The 25,869-nt window shown below is 37.2% G+C and overlaps 10 non-coding genes across 10 annotated transcripts; all 10 read right to left on the reverse strand.

Moving 5' to 3' along the window:
- Positions 1 to 605: 605 nt before the first annotated feature.
- TRNAI-AAU (transfer RNA isoleucine (anticodon AAU)) lies at positions 606 to 679 on the reverse strand. Its single transcript has one exon. It is a non-coding gene; the product is annotated as a tRNA-Ile (tRNA).
- A 206-nt stretch (positions 680 to 885) lies between these two features.
- Positions 886 to 958, reverse strand: TRNAK-UUU (transfer RNA lysine (anticodon UUU)). Its single transcript has one exon. It is a non-coding gene; the product is annotated as a tRNA-Lys (tRNA).
- A 4,254-nt stretch (positions 959 to 5,212) lies between these two features.
- TRNAI-AAU (transfer RNA isoleucine (anticodon AAU)) lies at positions 5,213 to 5,286 on the reverse strand. The gene has a single exon. It is a non-coding gene; the product is annotated as a tRNA-Ile (tRNA).
- A 207-nt stretch (positions 5,287 to 5,493) lies between these two features.
- Positions 5,494 to 5,566, reverse strand: TRNAK-UUU (transfer RNA lysine (anticodon UUU)). Its single transcript has one exon. It is a non-coding gene; the product is annotated as a tRNA-Lys (tRNA).
- Positions 5,567 to 9,712: 4,146 nt separating this feature from the next.
- On the reverse strand, positions 9,713 to 9,786 carry TRNAI-AAU (transfer RNA isoleucine (anticodon AAU)). The gene has a single exon. It is a non-coding gene; the product is annotated as a tRNA-Ile (tRNA).
- A 207-nt stretch (positions 9,787 to 9,993) lies between these two features.
- TRNAK-UUU (transfer RNA lysine (anticodon UUU)) lies at positions 9,994 to 10,066 on the reverse strand. The gene has a single exon. It is a non-coding gene; the product is annotated as a tRNA-Lys (tRNA).
- A 4,158-nt stretch (positions 10,067 to 14,224) lies between these two features.
- On the reverse strand, positions 14,225 to 14,298 carry TRNAI-AAU (transfer RNA isoleucine (anticodon AAU)). Its single transcript has one exon. It is a non-coding gene; the product is annotated as a tRNA-Ile (tRNA).
- A 207-nt stretch (positions 14,299 to 14,505) lies between these two features.
- Positions 14,506 to 14,578, reverse strand: TRNAK-UUU (transfer RNA lysine (anticodon UUU)). Its single transcript has one exon. It is a non-coding gene; the product is annotated as a tRNA-Lys (tRNA).
- A 4,287-nt stretch (positions 14,579 to 18,865) lies between these two features.
- TRNAI-AAU (transfer RNA isoleucine (anticodon AAU)) lies at positions 18,866 to 18,939 on the reverse strand. Its single transcript has one exon. It is a non-coding gene; the product is annotated as a tRNA-Ile (tRNA).
- A 3,323-nt stretch (positions 18,940 to 22,262) lies between these two features.
- Positions 22,263 to 22,336, reverse strand: TRNAI-AAU (transfer RNA isoleucine (anticodon AAU)). The gene has a single exon. It is a non-coding gene; the product is annotated as a tRNA-Ile (tRNA).
- Positions 22,337 to 25,869: the final 3,533 nt, after the last annotated feature.

Here is a 25,869-nt window from a genome sequence, read left to right on the forward strand (position 1 = left end):
AGGTTGTCCACACAGCCACTAGGAAATTCAGTATTGCCCACGAAACGAGAAGTGTTTCCTCATCTCGTTATTTTATTTACAATTCTTGTCTCGTCTCTATTCTAACAAAACTTATCTCGTATATTTTTGTAAATTTATTACTATTATTGTTATACGAAATTTTATCTAAAGGTGATCAGAACGCTTCCCCGTCACGTCACAAAATGTCCCCGAACGGTGTGATATAACAGCTGGAGTACACTGTGTAATGTCTTGCGTATCGTTCAGCACTAATAAATGCTCTTAATTGTGTTCCTACAATCTCACTATCAGTTTCATACTATCAATCATGTAATACTAAAACAGTGTAGAGATCTTAAACATGGGTAAACATGTGTTGCGAGAATTGTCTTGTTTCAAATTTGAAAATGCACTTTTCGTCTCGAGAGGATACGATTTCTCGTGAAAGAAGGACTCTAAATGTTACTATTTCGTCTTGTAATGTAACATTTTCTGTTTGTTTTGGTATGGTGCATAGCCGCGAAATATTCCCATTTGCACGTAGCATCCAGTAAAGCAAGCTAGACTCACGACAAACGTATCAAACCGTTCGATTATAAAATTTATGGCCAGTAAGGGGATCGAACCCATGACCTTCGCGTTATTAGCACGACGCTCTAACCAACTGAGCTAACCGGCCTGATTGCCAGTTAAAATTTATTTTCGTTTTCGTAGAAAAATTGCTTGATTGGTCATAATTAACATCTACTTTACGCTTTGATGAGCTCAACTAAATACTATATCATCTTCACGATTAGTCATTAATTGGTATATAGCAGAAATAGTTTTTATATTATTCAACGAATCAATATTCGTATTTTTTAAATTAAAAAAGGAAGTATGCATCGCCCGGACAGGGACTTGAACCCTGGACCGTTAGGTTAAAAGCCTAACGCTCTACCCACTGAGCTATCCGGGCTGACACACTCTTTTCGGGATAGATAATTTCGGTGCGATGTCGTTTCTGAGTATGTAGTACAGTCGGGTGCAAAAGTTAGGGACAAAAGTGAGCTTTGTATGATTTATCACTCGGAAAGTGGCATAGATTGGTGAAACTTTGAACCATACAGAGAATGTAGCTTTGCAGTATAATACCAGGTATAATCTCAATAACAATAAAGAAACATGTGATTACAAGAACAAACATGACACTTTTAAACGTATACAATAAGTGGTACCGAAGACACTTGGTGTGCCTTTGACATCAGTAGTTAAATAATTTTTAAAACGGTGTGTGATCAGCACGGACAGTAATACAAGCTCTGCAACGAGCTTCCATGCTGTTCACAAAGTGATATGGAGTTTCATTCGTTCACCAGCTCTATTGATAATTGCTGGATGGCCATTGGTGTATCTGAACGTGCTGCGACCCCTCATTCAACTCACCGACTGCAAATGGTGCCACCGATGTGTGTGGGTTATCGAATTACAATTCAATGGCAGTGGGCAGTCTTTTGATGGAACACCCCTCGAATTTTCCTTTTTTTCTTTTTCTTTCTTTTTAGAATTTTCGTGTATTCCTATGTTATGCAAGTAAAACGAATTCGTTTCCATAAACTCGGTGAATAGTAACAATGTTTACTCAATTTGTACTGTACAATATATTGCTATAGTGAGCCTCTGGCTATTTATAACAAAAAGTACCAATAAATTATGGTTTGGGTACAAAACGTCGCGGCCAGAACCTCGCGGCGACAACCTCACGGACCAAAACCTCGCCTGGCCAAAACCTCGCCTCCCATAACCTCGCGGCCCAAAATCTCGCCAGGCCGAAACCTCGCCTGGCCAAAACCTCGCCGCCCAAAACCTCGCGGGACAAAATCTCGCCGGGCCAAAACCCCGCCTGGTCAAAACCTCGCCGCCCAAAACGTCGCGGGCCAAAATCTCGCGGGGCCAAAACCTCGCCTGGCCAAAACCTCGCCACCCAAAACCTCGCGGGCCAAAACCTCGCCGGGACAAAACCTCGCGCCCCAAAATATCGCCATACCCAATATCTCGCCTGACCAAAATGTAAATGTTCCAACAGATGATAAGGATGGCGGTATAAAAGACGCTGTTTCAGAAGAAGTATCACGGGTATTTGAATAAGTCCCGCGATACCATATGAAAATTCTATTTCTGTATTAGAGGATTTCAATGTGAAGGTAGGGCGACAGGATGTTTTTAAACTGGTTATAGGGAATGAAAGTCTGCATAAGGAAAGTAATGACAACTAACGAGGTTAGTTTCGTGAACTTTGGAACATCCAAAAACTTAAAATTTTAACAAAAATCTAATAATATTTATGAAAGTATGAAATAATATATGAGTTTTTACGACGTCCCTTGATTATGTCCTATAGGTTAAAGGAGACGTAGATGACCAGGATGAAGGAAATGATCGAATAAAGAAAGTGGGAGGAAACGGGAATAACCCGAGAAAGCCCACGCACACGATGTTTTGTATCTTCTTCTTCTTCTTCCTCTTCTTCTTCTTCTTCTTCTTCTTCTTCTTCTTCTTATTATTATTATTATTATTATTATTATTATTATTATTATTATTATTATTATTATTTGTAATGTGGAATTGCATATTAGGAAACACATTGGGTAAATTTTAAAGAAAAGTTTCATTCGCGGCGAGGTTTTGGCCCGGCGAGATTTTGGGCGGCGAGGTTTCGGCCCGGCGAGATTTTGTCCCGCGAGGTTTTGTGCGGCGAGGTTTTGGCCCCGCGAGGTTTTGGCCAGGCGAGATTTTGTCCCGCGAGGTTTTGGGCGGCGAGGTTTTGGCCACACGAGGTTTTGGCCCGGCGAGATTTTGTCCCGCGAGGTTTTGGCCGGCGAAATTTTGGGCGGCGATGTTTCGGCCGCGAGATTTTGTCCGTATACCATAAATTATATTAAATTAAAGTTAATACTCCCAAAGTATCTTATTCGTAAGTATGAAGTCTTATAGGTTGACTATATCATTCATCTGTCTGTCGATATATATCAGAGCTAAAACGGTAACATACCGAGATATGTCTTGTTGGAATCACTTCAGCGTCCCAAGAATAAGTTTCATTTATTCCTTTAACCCTCTGGTAAAACTAAAAATGATAGAAATTAAGTTACTTCCGATTTCAACGTTGATCAATATAGAGCAGAAACGATAACAGATAGTGAGACTGTTCCCAAGAATGGATTCTCTTTCTTTCGTTAAACCCTTGCGTTCTAGTGACATCCACGTGAATGTCAGGAAATACTCCGTTACAAAATGCCAGTGACATCGATGGGCATATCATGAAAACATATCTTTTATTAAGGATAGAATTAATCCTGCAGATGGTGAAGTACGGTATTTGAGTGGATGCAAGGCACGAGTTAATTCAACTATTTCTCCTTAGGTGACAGCACCTTACAGACAAAGAAATGTTTTGTCTCAGTGGATGGCTGGTCTAAGGGAGCATTCAATTACGACACACATGCGTTTTGACGATAAACAATTGGCAACTTCAAGACAGGAAGAAAGGCGTAAAAAGTCTTTAATCTCCAGTCAGTACTGCCAACCTGAAGCAACATAAAATCCCTTCAGAACATCAAAATTTCTGTTTTTCAATTCAAGTGTTCCACAATGTAAATATTTTTTTTATCAATAATTTGAATGCTCTCCGTGTGCGTACACAATAACTATACCCTATATAACGGTTTAGACAGTCGTTTAACATCAAATGAGAACCTGGTATTACAGAACGCACAAAAGAAAATGACACCTGAAACGCAAGGGATTAAAACTCTATTCAAACCTGAAGTAATAGATATTAAGAATTTCCTGTTTTAGTGTTGATCGCCATGAAGCAAAAAGTGATAGATACCGAATAGCAATTTTCGGCAATTAAAAGTTTGAAAAGTATATTCTATTTACGACTTCATTCCTCAAGTGCAGCCGGAAGTTCTATGAACCAGTATCATTTTCTGGTTTGAATATTTGTCTTCGTATAACGAAAATGCTAGAATAGAAAAGATGGCTACTGAATATGATTTCAACGTCCCAAGAGTAAGTTTAATCTCTGATCTTGCTGCTGTACTACGAATAGAAGTTATAAATAGATTTACTACGAATTGAGTTCGCGTAAGTCTCAAGTCTATTGCAGTGTCATAATGCTTCTTCGATCACAAAATTAACAATAATATCTGTTCTAGATTTGTTAGATCCGTTTAAATCCCATTCTGTACTATCTTTAAAATCATTAACTTCATATTGGCATAAAGATTCATTTCGTCACTCAGTCATAGTTACTTTTGTTATAAACGATGGCCCGAATAAGGAATCGAACCCTAGTTAAAATATAACTACTATCGTTCTTCCTTTTTCTTTTTTAATAATCGCAACCTGAACCCTTGTCTCTGAGGTCTTGTAAGTAAATCTTATTTACTTTTCTCATAATTATTCAACCAATGTTGCCCATCAATTGAATTTGAATTGATTTGTGATTTGCGTCTCCTTCACCAGCAAGGCTATAACAGACGTGGACCTACACCTTAAGGTGCAATCCGAACCGCATTAGCTCCTGCCGAGAATCAAACCCGTCTCATACGCCAAAGACGCGTAGGTTGTCCACACAGCCACTAGGAAATTCAGTATTGCCCACGAAACGAGAAGTGTTTCCTCATCTCGTTATTTTATTTACAATTCTTGTCTCGTCTCTATTCTAACAAAACTTATCTCGTATATTTTTGTAAATTTATTACTATTATTGTTATACGAAATTTTATCTAAAGGTGATCAGAACGCTTCCCCGTCACGTCACAAAATGTCCCCGAACGGTGTGATATAACAGCTGGAGTACACTGTGTAATGTCTTGTGTATCGTTCAGCACTAATAAATGCTCTTAATTGTGTTCCTACAATCTCACTATCAATTTCATACTATCAATCATGTAATACTAAAACAGTGTAGAGATCTTAAACATGGGTAAACTAGTGTTGCGAGAATTGTCTTGTTTCAAATTTGAAAATGCACTTTTCGTCTGGAGAGGATACGATTTCTCGTGAAAGAAGGACTCTAAATGTTACTATTTCGTCTTGTAATGTAACATTTTCTGTTTGTTTTGGTATGGTGCATAGCCGCGAAATATTCCCATTTGCACGTAGCATCCAGTAAAGCAAGCTAGACTCACGACAAAGGTATCAAACCGTTCGATTATAAAATTTATGGCCAGTAAGGGGATCGAACCCATGACCTTCGCGTTATTAGCACGACGCTCTAACCAACTGAGCTAACCGGCCTGATTGGCAGTTAAAATTTATTTTCGTTTTCGTAGAAAAATTGCTTGATTGGTCATAATTAACATCTACTATACGCTTTGATGAGCTCAACTAAATACTATATCATCTTCACGATTAGTCATTAATTGGTATATAGCAGAAATAGTTTTTATATTATTCAACGAATCAATATTCGTATTTTTTAAATTAAAAAAAGGAAGTATACATCGCCCGGACAGGGTCTTGAACCCTGGACCGTTAGGTTAAAAGCCTAACGCTCTACCGACTGAGCTATCCGGGCTGACACACTCTTTTCGGGATAGATAATTTCGGTGCGATGTCGTTTCTGAGTATGTAGTACAGTCGGGTGCAAAAGTTAGGGACAAAAGTGAGCTTTGTATGATTTATCACTCGGAAAGTGGCATAGATTGGTGAAACTTTGAACCATACAGAGAATGTAGCTTTGCAGTATAATACCAGGTATGATCTCAATAACAATAAAGAAACATGTGATTACAAGAACAAACATGACACTTTTATACGTATACAATAAGTAGTACCGAAGGCACTTGGTGTGCCTTTGACATCAGTAGTTAAATAATTTTTAAAACGGTGTGTGATCAGCACGGACAGTAATACAAGCTCTGCAACGTGCTTCCATGCTGTTCACAAAGTGATATGGAGTTCCATTCGTTCACCAGCTCTATTGATAATTGCTGGATGGCCATTGGTGTATCTGAACGTGCTGCGACCCCTCATTCAACTCACCGACTGCAAATGGTGCCACCGATGTGTGTGGGTTATCGAATTACAATTCAATGGCAGTGGGCAGTCTTTTGATGGAACACCCCTCGAATTTTCCTTTTTTTCTTTTTCTTTCTTTTTAGAATTTTCGTGTATTCCTATGTTATGCAAGTAAAACGAATTCGTTTCCATAAACTCGGTGAATAGTAACAATGTTTACTCAATTTGTACTGTACAATATATTGCTATAGTGAGCCTCTGGCTATTTATAACAAAAAGTACCAATAAATTATGGTTTGGGTACAAAACGTCGCGGCCAGAACCTCGCGGCGACAACCTCACGGACCAAAACCTCGCCTGGCCAAAACCTCGCCTCCCATAACCTCGCGGCCCAAAATCTCGCCAGGCCGAAACCTCGCCTGGCCAAAACCTCGCCGCCCAAAACCTCGCGGGACAAAATCTCGCCGGGCCAAAACCCCGCCTGGTCAAAACCTCGCCGCCCAAAACGTCGCGGGCCAAAATCTCGCGGGGCCAAAACCTCGCCTGGCCAAAACCTCGCCACCCAAAACCTCGCGGGCCAAAACCTCGCCGGGACAAAACCTCGCGCCCCAAAATATCGCCATACCCAATATCTCGCCTGACCAAAATGTAAATGTTCCAACAGATGATAAGGATGGCGGTATAAAAGACGCTGTTTCAGAAGAAGTATCACGGGTATTTGAATAAGTCCCGCGATACCATATGAAAATTCTATTTCTGTATTAGAGGATTTCAATGTGAAGGTAGGGCGACAGGATGTTTTTAAACTGGTTATAGGGAATGAAAGTCTGCATAAGGAAAGTAATGACAACTAACGAGGTTAGTTTCGTGAACTTTGGAACATCCAAAAACTTAAAATTTTAACAAAAATCTAATAATATTTATGAAAGTATGAAATAATATATGAGTTTTTACGACGTCCCTTGATTATGTCCTATAGATTAAAGGAGACGTAGATGACCAGGATGAAGGAAATGATCGAATAAAGAAAGTGGGAGGAAACGGGAATAACCCGAGAAAGCCCACGCACACGATGTTTTGTATATTCTTCTTCTTCTTCTTCTTATGATTATTATTATTATTATTATTATTATTATTATTATTATTATTTGTAATGTGGAATTGCATATTAGGAAACACATTGGGTAAATTTTAAAGAAAAGTTTCATTCGCGGCGAGGTTTTGGCCCGGCGAGATTTTGGGCGGCGAGGTTTCGGCCCGGCGAGATTTTGTCCCGCGAGGTTTTGTGCGGCGAGGTTTTGGCCACGCGAGGTTTTGGCCCGGCGAGATTTTGTCCCGCGAGGTTTTGGCCGGCGAGATTTTGGGCGGCGATGTTTCGGCCGCGAGATTTTGTCCGTATACCATAAATTATATTAAATTAAAGTTATTACTCCCAAAGTATCTTATTCGTAAGTATGAAGTCTTATAGGTTGACTATATCATTCATCTGTCTGTCGATATATATCAGAGCTAAAACGGTAACATACCGAGATATGTCTTGTTGGAATTACTTCAGCGTCCCAAGAATAAGTTTCATTTATTCCTTTAACCCTCAGGTAAAACTAAAAATGATAGAAATTAAGTTACTTCCGATTTCAACGTTGATCAATATAGAGCAGAAACGATAACAGATAGTGAGACTGTTCCCAAGAATGTATTCTCTTTCTTTCGTTAAACCCTTGCGTTCTAGTGACATCCACGTGAATGTCAGGAAATACTCCGTTACAAAATACCAGTGACATCGATGGGCATATCATGAAAACATATCTTTTATTAAGGATAGAATTAATCCTGCAGATGGTGAAGTACGGTATTTGAGTGGACGCAAGGCACGAGTTAATTCAACTATTTCTCCTTAGGTGACAGCACCTTACAGACAAAGAAATGTTTTGTCTCAGTGGATGGCTGATCTAAGGGAGCATTCAATTACGACACACATGCGTTTTGACGATAAACAATTGGCAACTTCAAGACAGGAAGAAAGGTGTAAAAAGTCTTTAATCTCCAGTCAGTACTGCCAACCTGAAGCAACATAAAATCCCTTCAGAATATCAAAATTTCTGTTTTTCAATTCAAGTGTTCCACAATGTAAATATTTTTTTTATCAATAATTTGAATGCTCTCCGTGTGCGTACACAATAACTATACCCTATATAACGGTTTAGACAGCCGTTTAACATCAAATGAGAACCTGGTATTACAGAACGCACAAAAGAAAATGACACCTGAAACGCAAGGGATTAAAACTCTATTCAAACCGGAAGTAATAGATATTAAGAATTTTCTGTTTTAGTGTTGATCGCCATGAAGCAAAAAGTGATAGATACCGAATAGCAATTTTCGGCAATTAAAAGTTTGAAAAGTATATTCTATTTACGACTTCATTCCTCAAGTGCAGCCGGAAGTTCTATGAACCAGTATCATTTTCTGGTTTGAATATTTGTCTTCGTATAACGAAAATGCTAGAATAGAAAAGATGGCTACTGAATATGATTTCAACGTCCCAAGAGTAAGTTTAATCTCTGATCTTGCTGCTGTATTACGAATAGAAGTTATAAATAGATTTACTACGAATTGAGTTCGCGTAAGTCTCAAGTCTATTGCAGTGTCATAATGCTTCTTCGATCACAAAATTAACAATAATATCTGTTCTAGATTTGTTAGATCCGTTTAAATCCCATTCTGTACTATCTTTAAAATCATTAACTTCATATTGGCATAAAGATTCATTTCGTCACTCAGTCATAGTTACTTTTGTTATAAACGATGGCCCGAATAAGGAATCGAACCCTAGTTAAAATATAACTACTATCGTTCTTCCTTTTTCTTTTTAAATAATCGCAACCTGAACACTTGTCTCTGAGGTCTTGTAAGTAAATCTTATTTACTTTTCTCATAATTATTCAACCAATGTTTCCCATCAATTGAATTTGAATTGATTTGTGATTTGCGTCTCCTTCACCAGCAAGGCTATAACAGACGTGGACCTACACCTTAAGGTGCAATCCGAACCGCATTAGCTCCTGCCGAGAATCAAACCCGTCTCATACGCCAAAGACGCGTAGGTTGTCCACACAGCCACTAGGAAATTCAGTATTGCCCACGAAACGAGAAGTGTTTCCTCATCTCGTTATTTTATTTACAATTCTTGTCTCGTCTCTATTCTAACAAAACTTATCTCGTATATTTTTGTAAATTTATTACTATTATTGTTATACGAAATTTTATCTAAAGGTGATCAGAACGCTTCCCCGTCACGTCACAAAATGTCCCCGAACGGTGTGATATAACAGCTGGAGTACACTGTGTAATGTCTTGTGTATCGTTCAGCACTAATAAATGCTCTTGTGTTCCTACAATCTCACTATCAGTTTCATACTATCAATCATGTAATACTAAAACAGTGTAGAGATCTTAAACATGGGTAAACTAGTGTTGCGAGAATTGTCTTGTTTCAAATTTGAAAATGCACTTTTCGTCTCGAGAGGATACGATTTCTCGTGAAAGAAGGACTCTAATTGTTACTATTTCCTCTTGTAATGTAACATTTGCTGTTTGTTTTGGTATGGTGCATAGCCGCGAAATATTCCCATTTGCACGTAGCATCCAGTAAAGCAAGCTAGACTCACGACAAACGTATCAAACCGTTCGATTATAAAATTTATGGCCAGTAAGGGGATCGAACCCATGACCTTCGCGTTATTAGCACGACGCTCTAACCAACTGAGCTAACCGGCCTGATTGGCAGTTAAAATTTATTTTCGTTTTCGTAGAAAAATTGCTTGATTGGTCATAATTAACATCTACTATACGCTTTGATGAGCTCAACTAAATACTATATCATCTTCACGATTAGTCATTAATTGGTATATAGCAGAAATAGTTTTTATATTATTCAACGAATCAATATTCGTATTTTTTAAATTAAAAAAAGGAAGTATACATCGCCCGGACAGGGTCTTGAACCCTGGACCGTTAGGTTAAAAGCCTAACGCTCTACCGACTGAGCTATCCGGGCTGACACACTCTTTTCGGGATAGATAATTTCGGTGCGATGTCGTTTCTGAGTATGTAGTACAGTCGGGTGCAAAAGTTAGGGACAAAAGTGAGCTTTGTATGATTTATCACTCGGAAAGTGGCATAGATTGGTGAAACTTTGAACCATACAGAGAATGTAGCTTTGCAGTATAATACCAGGTATGATCTCAATAACAATAAAGAAACATGTGATTACAAGAACAAACATGACACTTTTATACGTATACAATAAGTAGTACCGAAGGCACTTGGTGTGCCCCTGACATCAGTAGTTAAATAATTTTTAAAACGGTGTGTGATCAGCACGGACAGTAATACAAGCTCTGCAACGTGCTTCCATGCTGTTCACAAAGTGATATGGAGTTCCATTCGTTCACCAGCTCTATTGATAATTGCTGGATGGCCATTGGTGTATCTGAACGTGCTGCGACCCCTCATTCAACTCACCGACTGCAAATGGTGCCACCGATGTGTGTGGGTTATCGAATTACAATTCAATGGCAGTGGGCAGTCTTTTGATGGAACACCCCTCGAATTTTCCTTTTTTTCTTTTTCTTTCTTTTTAGAATTTTCGTGTATTCCTATGTTATGCAAGTAAAACGAATTCGTTTCCATAAACTCGGTGAATAGTAACAATGTTTACTCAATTTGTACTGTACAATATATTGCTATAGTGAGCCTCTGGCTATTTATAACAAAAAGTACCAATAAATTATGGTTTGGGTACAAAACGTCGCGGCCAGAACCTCGCGGCGACAACCTCACGGACCAAAACCTCGCCTGGCCAAAACCTCGCCTCCCATAACCTCGCGGCCCAAAATCTCGCCAGGCCGAAACCTCGCCTGGCCAAAACCTCGCCGCCCAAAACCTCGCGGGACAAAATCTCGCCGGGCCAAAACCCCGCCTGGTCAAAACCTCGCCGCCCAAAACGTCGCGGGCCAAAATCTCGCGGGGCCAAAACCTCGCCTGGCCAAAACCTCGCCACCCAAAACCTCGCGGGCCAAAACCTCGCCGGGACAAAACCTCGCGCCCCAAAATATCGCCATACCCAATATCTCGCCTGACCAAAATGTAAATGTTCCAACAGATGATAAGGATGGCGGTATAAAAGACGCTGTTTCAGAAGAAGTATCACGGGTATTTGAATAAGTCCCGCGATACCATATGAAAATTCTATTTCTGTATTAGAGGATTTCAATGTGAAGGTAGGGCGACAGGATGTTTTTAAACTGGTTATAGGGAATGAAAGTCTGCATAAGGAAAGTAATGACAACTAACGAGGTTAGTTTCGTGAACTTTGGAACATCCAAAAACTTAAAATTTTAACAAAAATCTAATAATATTTATGAAAGTATGAAATAATATATGAGTTTTTACGACGTCCCTTGATTATGTCCTATAGGTTAAAGGAGACGTAGATGACCAGGATGAAGGAAATGATCGAATAAAGAAAGTGGGAGGAAACGGGAATAACCCGAGAAAGCCCACGCACACGATGTTTTGTATATTCTTCTTCTTCTTCTTCTTATGATTATTATTATTATTATTATTATTATTATTATTATTATTATTATTATTATTATTTGTAATGTGGAATTGCATATTAGGAAACACATTGGGTAAATTTTAAAGAAAAGTTTCATTCGCGGCGAGGTTTTGGCCCGGCGAGATTTTGGGCGGCGAGGTTTCGGCCCGGCGAGATTTTGTCCCGCGAGGTTTTGTGCGGCGAGGTTTTGGCCACGCGAGGTTTTGGCCCGGCGAGATTTTGTCCCGCGAGGTTTTGGCCGGCGAGATTTTGGGCGGCGATGTTTCGGCCGCGAGATTTTGTCCGTATACCATAAATTATATTAAATTAAAGTTATTACTCCCAAAGTATCTTATTCGTAAGTATGAAGTCTTATAGGTTGACTATATCATTCATCTGTCTGTCGATATATATCAGAGCTAAAACGGTAACATACCGAGATATGTCTTGTTGGAATTACTTCAGCGTCCCAAGAATAAGTTTCATTTATTCCTTTAACCCTCAGGTAAAACTAAAAATGATAGAAATTAAGTTACTTCCGATTTCAACGTTGATCAATATAGAGCAGAAACGATAACAGATAGTGAGACTGTTCCCAAGAATGTATTCTCTTTCTTTCGTTAAACCCTTGCGTTCTAGTGACATCCACGTGAATGTCAGGAAATACTCCGTTACAAAATACCAGTGACATCGATGGGCATATCATGAAAACATATCTTTTATTAAGGATAGAATTAATCCTGCAGATGGTGAAGTACGGTATTTGAGTGGACGCAAGGCACGAGTTAATTCAACTATTTCTCCTTAGGTGACAGCACCTTACAGACAAAGAAATGTTTTGTCTCAGTGGATGGCTGATCTAAGGGAGCATTCAATTACGACACACATGCGTTTTGACGATAAACAATTGGCAACTTCAAGACAGGAAGAAAGGTGTAAAAAGTCTTTAATCTCCAGTCAGTACTGCCAACCTGAAGCAACATAAAATCCCTTCAGAATATCAAAATTTCTGTTTTTCAATTCAAGTGTTCCACAATGTAAATATTTTTTTTATCAATAATTTGAATGCTCTCCGTGTGCGTACACAATAACTATACCCTATATAACGGTTTAGACAGCCGTTTAACATCAAATGAGAACCTGGTATTACAGAACGCACAAAAGAAAATGACACCTGAAACGCAAGGGATTAAAACTCTATTCAAACCGGAAGTAATAGATATTAAGAATTTTCTGTTTTAGTGTTGATCGCCATGAAGCAAAAAGTGATAGATACCGAATAGCAATTTTCGGCAATTAAAAGTTTGAAAAGTATATTCTATTTACGACTTCATTCCTCAAGTGCAGCCGGAAGTTCTATGAACCAGTATCATTTTCTGGTTTGAATATTTGTCTTCGTATAACGAAAATGCTAGAATAGAAAAGATGGCTACTGAATATGATTTCAACGTCCCAAGAGTAAGTTTAATCTCTGATCTTGCTGCTGTATTACGAATAGAAGTTATAAATAGATTTACTACGAATTGAGTTCGCGTAAGTCTCAAGTCTATTGCAGTGTCATAATGCTTCTTCGATCACAAAATTAACAATAATATCTGTTCTAGATTTGTTAGATCCGTTTAAATCCCATTCTGTACTATCTTTAAAATCATTAACTTCATATTGGCATAAAGATTCATTTCGTCACTCAGTCATAGTTACTTTTGTTATAAACGATGGCCCGAATAAGGAATCGAACCCTAGTTAAAATATAACTACTATCGTTCTTCCTTTTTCTTTTTAAATAATCGCAACCTGAACACTTGTCTCTGAGGTCTTGTAAGTAAATCTTATTTACTTTTCTCATAATTATTCAACCAATGTTTCCCATCAATTGAATTTGAATTGATTTGTGATTTGCGTCTCCTTCACCAGCAAGGCTATAACAGACGTGGACCTACACCTTAAGGTGCAATCCGAACCGCATTAGCTCCTGCCGAGAATCAAACCCGTCTCATACGCCAAAGACGCGTAGGTTGTCCACACAGCCACTAGGAAATTCAGTATTGCCCACGAAACGAGAAGTGTTTCCTCATCTCGTTATTTTATTTACAATTCTTGTCTCGTCTCTATTCTAACAAAACTTATCTCGTATATTTTTGTAAATTTATTACTATTATTGTTATACGAAATTTTATCTAAAGGTGATCAGAACGCTTCCCCGTCACGTCACAAAATGTCCCCGAACGGTGTGATATAACAGCTGGAGTACACTGTGTAATGTCTTGTGTATCGTTCAGCACTAATAAATGCTCTTGTGTTCCTACAATCTCACTATCAGTTTCATACTATCAATCATGTAATACTAAAACAGTGTAGAGATCTTAAACATGGGTAAACTAGTGTTGCGAGAATTGTCTTGTTTCAAATTTGAAAATGCACTTTTCGTCTCGAGAGGATACGATTTCTCGTGAAAGAAGGACTCTAATTGTTACTATTTCCTCTTGTAATGTAACATTTGCTGTTTGTTTTGGTATGGTGTATAGCCGCGAAATATTCCCATTTGCACGTAGCATCCAGTAAATCAAGCTAGACTCACGACAAACGTATCAAACCGTTCGACTATAAAATTCATGGCCAGTAAGGGAATCGAACCCATGACCTTCGCGTTATTAGCACGACGCTCTAACCAACTGAGCTAATCGGCCTGTTTGCCAGTTAAAATTTATTTTCGTTTTCGTAGAAAAATTGCTTGATTGGTCATAATTAACATCTACTTTACGCTTTGGTGAGCTCAACTAAATACTATATCATCTTCACGATTAGTCATTAATTGGTATATAGCAGAAATAGTTTTTATATTATTCAACGAATCAATATTCGTATTTTTTAAATTAAAAAAAGGAAGTATACATCGCCCGGACAGGGACTTGAACCCTGGACCGTTAGGTTAAAAGCCTAACGCTCTACCGACTGAGCTATTCGGGCTGACACACTCTTTTCGGGATAGATAATTTCGGTGCGATGTCGTTTCTGAGTATGTAGTACAGTCGGGTGGAAAAGTTAGGGACAAAAGTGAGATTTGTATGATTTATCACTCGGAAAGTGGCATAGATTGGTGAAACTTTGAACCATACAGAGAATGTAGCTTTGCAGTATAATACCAGGTATGATCTCAATAACAATAAAGAAACATGTGATTACAAGAACAAACATGACACTTTTAAACGTATACAATAAGTAGTACCGAAGGCACTTGGTGTGCCCCTGACATCAGTAGTTAAATAATTTTTAAAACGGTGTGTGATCAGCACGGACAGTAATACAAGCTCTGCAACGTGCTTCCATGCTGTTCACAAAGTGATATGGAGTTCCATTCGTTCACCAGCTCTATTGATAATTGCTGGATGGCCATTGGTGTATCTGAACGTGCTGCGACCCCTCATTCAACTCACCGACTGCAAATGGTGCCACCGATGTGTGTGGGTTATCGAATTACAATTCAATGGCAGTGGGCAGTCTTTTGATGGAACACCCCTCGAATTTTCCTTTTTTTCTTTTTCTTTCTTTTTAGAATTTTCGTGTATTCCTATGTTATGCAAGTAAAACGAATTCGTTTCCATAAACTCGGTGAATAGTAACAATGTTTACTCAATTTGTACTGTACAATATATTGCTATAGTGAGCCTCTGGCTATTTATAACAAAAAGTACCAATAAATTATGGTTTGGGTACAAAACGTCGCGGCCAGAACCTCGCGGCGACAACCTCACGGACCAAAACCTCGCCTCCCATAACCTCGCGGCCCAAAATCTCGCCAGGCCGAAACCTCGCCTGGCCAAAACCTCGCCGCCCAAAACCTCGCGGGACAAAATCTCGCCGGGCCAAAACCCCGCCTGGTCAAAACCTCGCCGCCCAAAACGTCGCGGGCCAAAATCTCGCGGGGCCAAAACCTCGCCTGGCCAAAACCTCGCCACCCAAAACCTGGCGGGCCAAAACCTCGCCGGGACAAAACCTCGCGCCCCAAAATATCGCCATACCCAATATCTCGCCTGACCAAAATGTAAATGTTCCAACAGATGATAAGGATGGCGGTATAAAAGACGCTGTTTCAGAAGAAGTATCACGGGTATTAGAATAAGTCCCGCGATACCATATGAAAATTCTATTTCTGTATTAGAGGATTTCAATGTGAAGGTAGGGCGACAGGATGTTTTTAAACTGGTTATAGGGAATGAAAGTCTGCATAAGGAAAGTAATGACAACTAACGAGGTTAGTTTCGTGAACTTTGGAACATCCAAAAACTTAAAATTTTAACAAAAATCTAATAATATTTATGAAAGTATGAAATAATATATGAGTTTTTACGACGTCCCTTGATTATGTCCTATAGGTTAAAGGAGACGTAGATGACCAGGATGAAGGAAATGATCGAATAAAGAAAGTGGGAGGAAACGGGAATAACCCGAGAAAGCCCACGCACACGATGTTTTGTATCTTCTTCTTCTTCTTCTTCTTCTTCTTATTATTATTATTATTATTATTATTATTATTATTATTATTATTATTATTATTATTATTTGTAATGTGGAATTGCATATTAGGAAACACATTGGGTAAATTTTAAAGAAAAGTTTCATTCGCGGCGAGGTTTTGGCCCGGCGAGATTTTGGGCGGCGAGGTTTCGGCCCGGCGAGATTTTGTCCCGCGAGGTTTTGTGCGGCGAGGTTTTGGCCACGCGAGATTTTGTCCCGCGAGGTTTTGGGCGGCGAGGTTTTGGCCACACGAGGTTTTGGCCACACGAGGTTTTGGCCCGGCGAGATTTTGTCCCGCGAGGTTTTGGGCGGCGAGGTTTTGGCCACGCGAGGTTTTGGCCCGGCGAGATTTTGTCCCGCGAGGTTTTGGCTGGCGAGATTTTGGGCGGCGATGTTTCGGCCGCGAGATTTTGTCCGTATACCATAAATTATATTAAAATTAAAGTTATTACTCCCAAAGTATCTTATTCGTAAGTATGAAGTCTTATAGGTTGACTATATCATTCATCTGTCTGTCGATATATATCAGAGCTAAAACGGTAACATACCGAGATATGTCTTGTTGGAATCACTTCAGCGTCCCAAGAATAAGTTTCATTTATTCCTTTAACCCTCTGGTAAAACTAAAAATGATAGAAATTAAGTTACTTCCGATTTCAACGTTGATCAATATAGAGCAGAAACGATAACAGATAGTGAGACTGTTCCCAAGAATGGATTCTCTTTCTTTCGTTAAACCCTTGCGTTCTAGTGACAATCACGTGAATGTCAGGAAATACTCCGTTACAAAATACCAGTGACATCGATGGGCATATCATGAAAACATATCTTTTATTAAGGATAGAATTAATCCTGCAGATGGTGAAGTACGGTATTTGAGTGGATGCAAGGCACGAGTTAATTCAACTATTTCTCCTTAGGTGACAGCACCTTACAGACAAAGAAATGTTTTGTCTCAGTGGATGGCTGGTCTAAGGGAGCATTCAATTACGACACACATGCGTTTTGACGATAAACAATTGGCAACTTCAAGACAGGAAGAAAGGTGTAAAAAGTCTTTAATCTCCAGTCAGTACTGCCAACCTGAAGCAACATAAAATCCCTTCAGAACATCAAAATTTCTGTTTTTCAATTCAAGTGTTCCACAATGTAAATATTTTCTTTTATCAATAATTTGAATGCTCTCCGTGTGCGTACACAATAACTATACCCTATATAACGGTTTAGACAGTCGTTTAACATCAAATGAGAACCTGGTATTACAGAACGCACAAAAGAAAATGACACCTGAAACGCAAGGGATTAAAACTCTATTCAAACCGGAAGTAATAGATATTAAGAATTTCCTGTTTTAGTGTTGATCGCCATGAAGCAAAAAGTGATAGATACCGAATAGCAATTTTCGGCAATTAAAAGTTTGAAAAGTATATTCTATTTACGACTTCATTCCTCAAGTGCAGCCGGAAGTTCTATGAACCAGTATCATTTTCTGGTTTGAATATTTGTCTTCGTATAACGAAAATGCTAGAATAGAAAAGATGGCTACTGAATATGATTTCAACGTCCCAAGAGTAAGTTTAATCTCTGATCTTGCTGCTGTATTACGAATAGAAGTTATAAATAGATTTACTACGAATTGAGTTCGCGTAAGTCTCAAGACTATTGCAGTGTCATAATGCTTCTTCGATCACAAAATTAACAATAATATCTGTTCTAGATTTGTTAGATCCGTTTAAATCCCATTCTGTACTATCTTTAAAATCATTAACTTCATATTGGCATAAAGATTCATTTCGTCACTCAGTCATAGTTACTTTTGTTATAAACGATGGCCCGAATAAGGAATCGAACCCTAGTTCGTTAGGTTAAAATATAACTACTATCGTGCTTCCTTTTTCTTTTTTAATAATCGCAACCTGAACACTTGTCTCTGAGGTCTTGTAAGTAAATCTTATTTACTTTTCTCATAATTATTCAACCAATGTTGCCCATCAATTGAATTTGAATTGATTTGTGATTTGCGTCTCCTTCACCAGCAAGGCTATAACAGACGTGGACCTACACCTTAAGGTGCAATCCGAACCGCATTAGCTCCTGCCGAGAATCAAACCCGTCTCATACGCCAAAGACGCGTAGGTTGTCCACACAGCCACTAGGAAATTCAGTATTGCCCACGAAACGAGAAGTGTTTCCTCATCTCGTTATTTTATTTACAATTCTTGTCTCGTCTCTATTCTAACAAAACTTATCTCGTATATTTTTGTAAATTTATTACTATTATTGTTATACGAAATTTTATCTAAAGGTGATCAGAACGCTTCCCCGTCACGTCACAAAATGTCCCCGAACGGTGTGATATAACAGCTGGAGTACACTGTGTAATGTCTTGTGTATCGTTCAGCACTAATAAATGCTCTTAATTGTGTTCCTACAATCTCACTATCAGTTTCATACTATCAATCATGTAATACTAAAACAGTGTAGAGATCTTAAACATGGGTAAACTAGTGTTGCGAGAATTGTCTTGTTTCAAATTTGAAAATGCACTTTTCGTCTCGAGAGGATACGATTTCTCGTGAAAGAAGGACTCTAAATGTTACTATTTCGTCTTGTAATGTAACATTTTCTGTTTGTTTTGGTATGGTGCATAGCCGCGAAATATTCCCATTTGCACGTAGCATCCAGCAAAGCAAGCTAGATTCACGACAAACGTATCAAACCGTTCGATTATAAAATTTATGGCCAGTAAGGGGATCGAACCCATGACCTTCGCGTTATTAGCACGACGCTCTAACCAACTGAGCTAACCGGCCTGATTGCCAGTTAAAATTTATTTTCGTTTTCGTAGAAAAGTTGCTTGATTGGTCATAATTAACATCTACTTCACGCTTTGATGAGCTCAACTAAATACTATATCATCTTCACGATTAGTCATTAATTGGTATATAGCAGAAATAGTTTTTATATTATTCAACGAATCAATATTCGTATTTTTTAAATTAAAAAAAGGAAGTATACATCGCCCAGACACGGACTTGAACCCTGGACCGTTAGGTTAAAAGCCTAACGCTCTACCGACTGACCTATCCAGGGTGACACACTCTTATCGGGATAGATAATTTCGGTGCGATGTCGTTTCTGAGTATGTAGTACAGTCGGGTGCAAAAGTTAGGGACAAAAGTGAGCTTTGTATGATTTATCACTCGGAAGGTGGCATAGATTGGTGAAACTTTGAACCATACAGAGAATGTAGCTTTGCAGTATAATACCAGGTATGATCTCAATAACAATAAAGAAACATGTGATTACAAGAACAAACATGACACTTTTAAACGTATACAATAAGTAGTACCGAAGGCACTTGGTGTGCCCCTGACATCAGTAGTTAAATAATTTTTAAAACGGTGTGTGATCAGCACGGACAGTAATACAAGCTCTGCAACGTGCTTCCATGCTGTTCACAAAGTGATATGGAGTTCCATTCGTTCACCAGCTCTATTGATAATTGCTGGATGGCCATTGGTGTATCTGAACGTGCTGCGACCCCTCATTCAACTCACCGACTGCAAATGGTGCCACCGATGTGTGTGGGTTATCGAATTACAATTCAATGGCAGTGGGCAGTCTTTTGATGGAACACCCCTCGAATTTTCCTTTTTTTCTTTTTCTTTCTTTTTAGAATTTTCGTGTATTCCTATGTTATGCAAGTAAAACGAATTCGTTTCCATAAACTCGGTGAATAGTAACAATGTTTACTCAATTTGTACTGTACAATATATTGCTATAGTGAGCCTCTGGCTATTTATAACAAAAAGTACCAATAAATTATATTAAATTAAAGTTATTACTCCCAAAGTATCTTATTCGTAAGTATGAAGTCTTATAGGTTGACTATATCATTCATCTGTCTGTCTAAATATATCAGAGCTAAAACGGTAACATACCGAGATATGTCTTGTTGGAATCACTTCAGCGTCCCAAGAATAAGTTTCATTTATTCCTTTAACCCTCTGGTAAAACTAAAAATGATAGAAATTAAGTTACTTCCGATTTCAACGTTGATCAATATAGAGCAGAAACGATAACAGATAGTGAGACTGTTCCCATGAATGGATTCTCTTTCTTTCGTTAAACCCTTGCGTTGTAATGGCATCCACGTGAATGTCAGGAAATACTCCGTTACAAAATACCAGTGACATCCATGGGCATATCATGAAAACATATCTTTTATTAAGGATAGAATTAATCCTGCAGATGGTGAAGTACGGTATTTGAGTGGATGCAAGGCACGAGTTAAATCAACTATTTCTCCTTAGGTGACAGCACCTTACAGACAAAGAAATGTTTTGTCTCAGTGGATGGCTGGTCTAAGGGAGCATTCAATTACGACACACATGCGTTTTGACGATAAACAATTGGCAACTTCAAGACAGGAAGAAAGGTGTAAAAAGTCTTTAATCTCCAGTCAGTACTGCCAACCTGAAACAACATAAAATCCCTTCAGAACATCAAAATTTCTGTTTTTCAATTCAAGAGTTCCACAATGTAAATATTTTCTTTTGTCAATAATTTGAATGCTCTCCGTGTGCGTACACAATAACTATACCCTATATAACGGTTCAGACAGTCGTTTAACATCAAATGAGAACCTGGTATTACAGAACGCACAAAAGAAAATGACACCTGAAACGCAAGGGATTAAAACTCTATTCAAACCGGAAGTGATAGATATTAAGAATTTCCTGTTTTAGTGTTGATCGCCATGAAGCAAAAAGTGATAGATACCGAATAGCAATTTTCGGCAATTAAAAGTTTGAAAAGTATATTCTATTTACGACTTCATTCCTCAAGTGCAGCCGGAAGTTCTATGAACCAGTATCATTTTCTGGTTTGAATATTTGTCTTCGTATAACGAAAATGCTAGAATAGAAAAGATGGCTACTGAATATGATTTCAACGTCCCAAGAGTAAGTTCAATCTCTGATCTTGCTGCTGTATTACGAATAGAAGTTATAAATAGATTTACTACGAATTGAGTTCGCGTAAGTCTCAAGACTATTGCAGTGTCATAATGCTTCTTCGATCACAAAATTAACAATAATATCTGTTCTAGATTTGTTAGATCCGTTTAAATCCCATTCTGTACTATCTTTAAAATCATTAACTTCATATTGGCATAAAGATTCATTTCGCCACTCAGTCATAGTTACTTTTGTTATAAACGATGGCCCGAATAAAGAATCGAACCCTAGTTCGTTAGGTTAAAATATAATTACTATCGTGCTTCCTTTTTCTTCTTTTAATAATCGCAACCTGAACCCTTGTCTCTGAGGTCTTGTAAGTAAATCTTATTTACTTTTCTCTTAATTATTCAATCAATGTTGCCCATCAATTGAATTTGAATTGATTTGTGATTTGCGTCCCCTTCACCAGCAAGGCTATAACAGACGTGGACCTACACCTTAAGATGGAATCCGAACCGCATTAGCTCCTGCCGAGAATCAAAGCCATCTCATACGCCAAAGACGCGTAGGTTATCCACACAGCCACTAGGAAATTCAGTATTGCCCACGAAACGAGAAGTGTTTCCTCATCTCGTTATTTTATTTACAATTCTTGTCTCGTCTCTATTCTAACAAAACTGATCTCGTATATTTTTGTAAATTTATTACTATTATTGTTATACGAAATTTTATCTAAAGGTGATCAGAACGCTTCCCCGTCACGTCACAAAATGTCCCCGAACGGTGCGATATAACAGCTGGAGTACACTGTGTAATGTCTTGCGTATCGTTCAGCACTAATAAATGCTCTTAATTGTGTTCCTACAATCTCACTATCAGTTTCATACTATCAATCATGTAATACTAAAACAGTGTAGAGATCTTAAACATGGGTAAACTAGTGTTGCGAGAATTGTCTTGTTTCAAATTTGAAAATGCACTTTTCGTCTCGAGAGGATACGATTTCTCGTGAAAGAAGGACTCTAAATGTTACTATTTCGTCTTGTAATGTAACATTTTCTGTTTGTTTTGGTATGGTGCATAGCCGCGAAATATTCCCATTTGCACGTAGCATCCAGCAAAGCAAGCTAGATTCACGACAAACGTATCAAACCGTTCGATTATAAAATTTATGGCCAGTAAGGGGATCGAACCCATGACCTTCGCGTTATTAGCACGACGCTCTAACCAACTGAGCTAACCGGCCTGATTGCCAGTTAAAATTTACTTTCGTTTTCGTAGAAAAGTTGCTTGATTGGTCATAATTAACATCTACTTCACGCTTTGATGAGCTCAACTAAATACTATATCATCTTAATAATAATAATAATAATAATTTATTTGTACTTAACACCCGAAGGCAATTACAAAGCACAAATTGTTAATTTTATAATGGTGCAGAATGTGCTACATGTAAAGTAATTCTAACAACTAACCATTACTCTTGTTTTGTTCACGTACAGTCAATAAGTACCAGATATAATAACAATCTTTACACTTTATTAAGTAACATTTGGAGGCATTTTTGTTTAAATATTGAGCATCTTAATTGAAATATGTCCAGACCCATAGAATGTATTTTATTGCCTCTATCACATATCCTATACAACGGAGAGTTTTTTGCTAAATTTGTTTTGTTGTCAGGCATATAAAACATTTGTCTGAATCTCAGGTTTTGACGAGGACAATAGAATGGTAATTTACCTAAGAAAGACATATTATCCTCTTGGTTATCAATAAGTTTTTTCAAGTACAATACACATTGAATAAACCTTCTATCCTCCAGTGACAAAAGCTGAAACCTCCTGAGAAGTATATTGTAAGATACATAACGAGTTGGTATATTATCTATTTTATAACTAATATATTTTAACATTTTCTTTTGTACCTTTTCTATTTGTTGCTTTGGTTTTTACTAATATGGTTCCCAAATTATAGAAGCGTACTCTAATTTTGTTCTTACAAAAGAGTTATATAAAGTTAATATTGTTTTTATGTTTTTAAAATGACAGCACGATCGTTTAATAAATCCAAGCATTTTAAACGCCTCATTTGTTTTGATATCCATATGATATGTAAACTTTAGATTTGCATCAAACCATACTCCCAGATCCCTGACAACTTCTTTCCTCTCCAGTACTTGATTCCCTATAATATATTTAAATATAACAGGTTTCTTTGTGATTGAAAATGTTACAACATTGCATTTTGAAATATTGAGTTCAAAGTTGTTTCTTTGACACCATTCACTCAACCTCACCAGATCTCTCTGTAATTTTTCACAATCATCTCTTGTAGAAATTGGTTTGTATAATTTAGTATCATCAGCAAACATTAGACACGAAGAATATTGGAACTCTTCAGGTAAATCGTTTATCATAATTAAAAATAGCAAAGGCCCTAAATTGGATCCTTGTGGTACTCCAGAATATACAGAATATTGTTTAGATTTACAATTATTATATGTTACATATTGGATTCTGTTGCTTAAATATGACTTAAATAGTCAGATTAATTCATTTGAAATACCAAATCCTTTAATCTTTTTAAGAAGTATTTCGTGATTAATCAAATCAAAGGCTCGCTTAAAATCTGTATACACTACATCAATTTGAGACCTTACGGTAAGAGCTTCACTAATTGCTTGACTTATATTCAACAAATTTGTTACTGTTGATCTATTATGTCTAAAACCATATTGGGAATCAGAGAGATATCGTGAGATGTGATTAAACAGGTGTTTACAGATTACTGATTCGAATATTTTAGCTGGAGAAGAAATCAAACTTATCGGCCTATGGTCTTGTATTAATTTTACAGGATTAATTTTTGGAACTGGACATATTGCTGATATTTTAAATTTTGCAGGAAAATAACACTGAGTGATAGACAGATTAAATATGTAGGTCAATGGCTTAACAATAAATTCCTTACAACCTTTAAAAATGTAAGATGGTATACCATCATTACTAATTGACCTTTTACCTTTCATTTTGTCAATAGCTTCGATTACTTCTGTTTCAGTGATCCTATCCAGTGACATTGTATCTACAATCGAAGAAACATCATTCAGAAAAATATCTGATAGTTTAATATTAGGTATTTCAGAACTATATACTGATTGAAAATGCTTAGCAAAAGCTTCGCATTTCAATTTATTGTCAACAATTTTTTCTTTGTTATATTCAAGTACAAATTGATTTATGTTTGAAGATTTTTTCTTATTAATATAGTTCCAAAATTTCCTAGGTTCCTTTACAATTTGCTCTTCTATTGCGTTGTTATAATCACGAAAAGCTATTTCAATACTATTTTTTACTTGTGTCCTTAGTGCAACAAATTGCATGTAATCTGAGTAAAGTCTTGATTTTTTAAATTTCTTTCTATAACGTTCTTTCTTCCTTAACATTTTTATTATTTCAGGAGTAAACCAGGTTGGATATGAACGTTTCCTCTTGATATTTTTAGGTGTACATTCATTTAAAACTCCATATAATTCAGAATAGAAAAACTCGACACAATTATCAATATCCTTAATCTCATATAAGGAATCCCATTTCTTACATCTCAATAATTGATAAAGTTTCAAGAAATCACACTTACAAAAGTTGTAGACTACGTCTTCCATTTCATTTCGTGTCTTACAGTTTTTATGAAACGGAATACTAATATTCAAACATGGGTGATGACGATCTGGTTGAACAAAATGAATATCAGATTCAAGAACTTCAACGTGTAATACATTAGTAAATACAACATCTAAAATTCTATTGTTTAGATTTCTTACTTTATTGATTTGTGAGAAATTTAAAAAATTTACTTTATGTAAGACATTGTTCTCCAAATTAGGCAAATTTAAAAAATAGTTACCATCCAAATAATCTGTTAAAAGCGCCAAATTCAAATCTCCTATAATAAAAACATTTTGAGATAATGTTAGTTCATTAAATCTTTCAATATTTCGAAAAAAATTTAAATATAATTCTTCTGAACTATGTGGCGGGAAATAAACTACACAAATATATATACATGTTAAGTCTGATAACTGAATTTTAACCCACAAATCCACATTATCTGGCAATTCAAATTTTGTTATTCTTTCAGAGATATAATTATTGTGAACAGCTAAGAGAACACCACCTCCATCTTTCATATTACTACGCTCTAGGTTACGATCTTTTCTAGTAGACCAAATATTTATCGTCAAACAACTCATTATTAAATATTTCATGTCTTAGCCATGATTCAGTAATGGCAACACAATCAAAATTAAACATGGTAGAGCTTAGGTAAAATTCGTTAATTTTAGTTTTTAACCCATTCACATTCTGGTAATATATATCAAACGTACTTTTAACTACTGCCATCTTAAATTATAGCCTACATATTTCAAGATTACACTGGAATAGAATTTGGAAATCCTGGTACATCTTCTTCAGTTTTAATAATCATAACCTGGCTATTTTCGTTTTTCCTAATTAAAATTTGTCCATTGCCATTTACCCAACAGTATTTATGCTGTGTATTTCTTGCAGCTGTTCTAGCTTTCCAAAATAATTGCTTATTTTTAGGTGTTAAATTTACATTCACAAATATTCTACTATCATTACTTCCAGATACTAAATTATTACTAACTAAACCCGTATTTCTTTTAGTCAACCACATATCTCTCACTGTGCGCGTTGTAAATTGTACAATTATTGCTTTTGGTTTATTTTTACCGTTTGATAATCGGTGAAC

This window comes from Thermobia domestica, chromosome 16 (assembly GCF_964235325.1).
Source record: "Thermobia domestica chromosome 16, izTheDome1.hap1.1, whole genome shotgun sequence".
NCBI classification, from domain to species: domain Eukaryota; kingdom Metazoa; phylum Arthropoda; class Insecta; order Zygentoma; family Lepismatidae; genus Thermobia; species Thermobia domestica.